General features: G+C 34.7%; 1 long non-coding RNA gene across 1 annotated transcript; it reads right to left on the reverse strand.

Moving 5' to 3' along the window:
* Positions 1-538: 538 nt before the first annotated feature.
* LOC123663723 lies at positions 539-881 on the reverse strand. The gene is made up of 2 exons (XR_006744700.1): positions 718-881; positions 539-623 (listed from the first exon to the last, which is right to left on the reverse strand). It is a non-coding gene; the product is annotated as an uncharacterized LOC123663723 (long non-coding RNA).
* Between the last annotated feature and the right edge of the window lie 1,077 nt (positions 882-1,958).

The following is a 1,958-nucleotide window of genomic DNA, read 5'->3' on the forward strand; positions in this document are numbered from 1 at the left end:
TTGCTCTGGACATCCACCGGGTGTTAAGGTTTCAACAGGAAGTTTCGATGAGCAGGATCTCCCGCCCAAAGGTTCTACTTTAATACGGACAGATGTTTCATTGCTCTGGTGATCCACGGTAGACTCAGCTTTCAAAATATTGAAAAGATACCTTTTAGTGTTTTATTTAAATTCCAAATTCAAATATCCAGGCCTCGATGATTGAAGTTTAACGAAAATGACAGAATGAAATCGAAATATAATTTTAAGTTTGAGTTCTGTTTGTAACTCATTTAAGTTCCATCTTAATTTCAGATTATAAATTTTTCATATTTAAATTTTTCCTACATCATGGTAACGCAAGTGTATTTTCTTCTAAAGTCATATCTCCATTAATTAGTTACGTAATATAATAAAATAAAACAATAAAATACTAAGAAAATATAAAAATGAAAGAATCAAAAAAAAAAAAAACCCTGAAACAAAGAAAACACGTTGTCAAAATGGCGGAATCGAACCGATGCAAAATTTAAAAGAATGGTTTAAAATCTTACCAGAGTAGATTGCATAAATGTAATCTCTCGTTCCCACCATCCCCGAAATCAGATAAAAATATCTATTTCAAAATGAACAAAATAAGGAAGCTGTAACAAAATAAATTACGAGTTATATGACACCTAAAGGTTATCACAAACACAAAGGAAAAAAGGTCCCACCAAAATATCGAAATTAACTCACCATTATTGTTGAGATAAATAAAATTATTATTCTCTACTTCAGAGACATAATTTTTAATATGCAGGCGAACCTGGCCAACAAAACACGAAAACGTGAAATCTTTCCCTCGCCGTTCCCAATCATGGTCGAAGCGAAAGTCCTTTAATCTGGCAGTGTTGCCACTCAAAATTAAAAATTTATCCAATACAGTAAACCGAAATAAATCTATATATTTTATTTTTTTTTTAATATTATTTATAAAAACAATTTAGACAAAAATCCTAAGCAATTAAATAAATATTTAAATATGAAACAATGTAAAAACAAAACCGTGCAAATACATAGCAACTCTCCAAGCACGCCATCTAGTGAGCCCGCAAGCTTCGCTAGATAAACCTCAATACCAGGATCAATAGTACTACCGCGGCTATAACTAGATGTCGCTATGCACCACAATTTTACTACGTTACAAGACAGACGCTTTGGCTTGTCTTATAATATATAGTAACTTACATATGTTAGACATGTGACAGTACATTACACCGTAACTGTTATCATATCAACATACTCCGTGCAATCAACATCTGGAGAATGTCCTGTGTAGTGAACGTAGAGCGCCGGGTGTCATATAAATGCAAATATCACACAAAATGAGATAAAAATATGCCACGTATTGATTCTTAGCTCTGCCCGCGAGAGTGCTTATTGAAAATCTAATATGTACCTCACATGAACTGAACTTTAGATTATCTTAATACACTTTTAAGAGAGGGCAAAATCTGGAGCAGCAAGACTAGGAAAGTACCTCGACCTCCCAGAAGAACATAGTTAAGCAATACTGCTTTCAAGCAGTGTTGTGCTCCTGTGGTGATTAAGATAACCAGAGCTCCTGAAGGGGATTGGGGTTAGGGTCGTCGACGCACTTACTATGCTTCTGGAATTGTAGGCGTCTATAGGCTACGGTAATCGCTTACTATGATGAGGCGTATCCCTGTTTGTCAACCTAGTTGTATAAAAAAGAGGGAGAGTTTGCCCAGCAGTGGGCTGAATGCAGACTGTTCCAGTTAAATTATTAAGAAGTTTCAAAAATATTTCAGTTTATTTAAATATACGTGTCAAAACGTGTGACTATGTGTGTTACGTCTGTAATCATATTACGAAGCGTAACAGGTTGTTCGGACGTTAATCTCGCGGATTACAAATCCGATTTGGCCCTTTTTTCTACGTTACTGTTTTTAATAGCTTAAGTAGAATATTCTAAA

This window comes from Melitaea cinxia, chromosome 1, assembly GCF_905220565.1.
Source record: "Melitaea cinxia chromosome 1, ilMelCinx1.1, whole genome shotgun sequence".
Lineage (NCBI taxonomy): Eukaryota > Metazoa > Arthropoda > Insecta > Lepidoptera > Nymphalidae > Melitaea > Melitaea cinxia.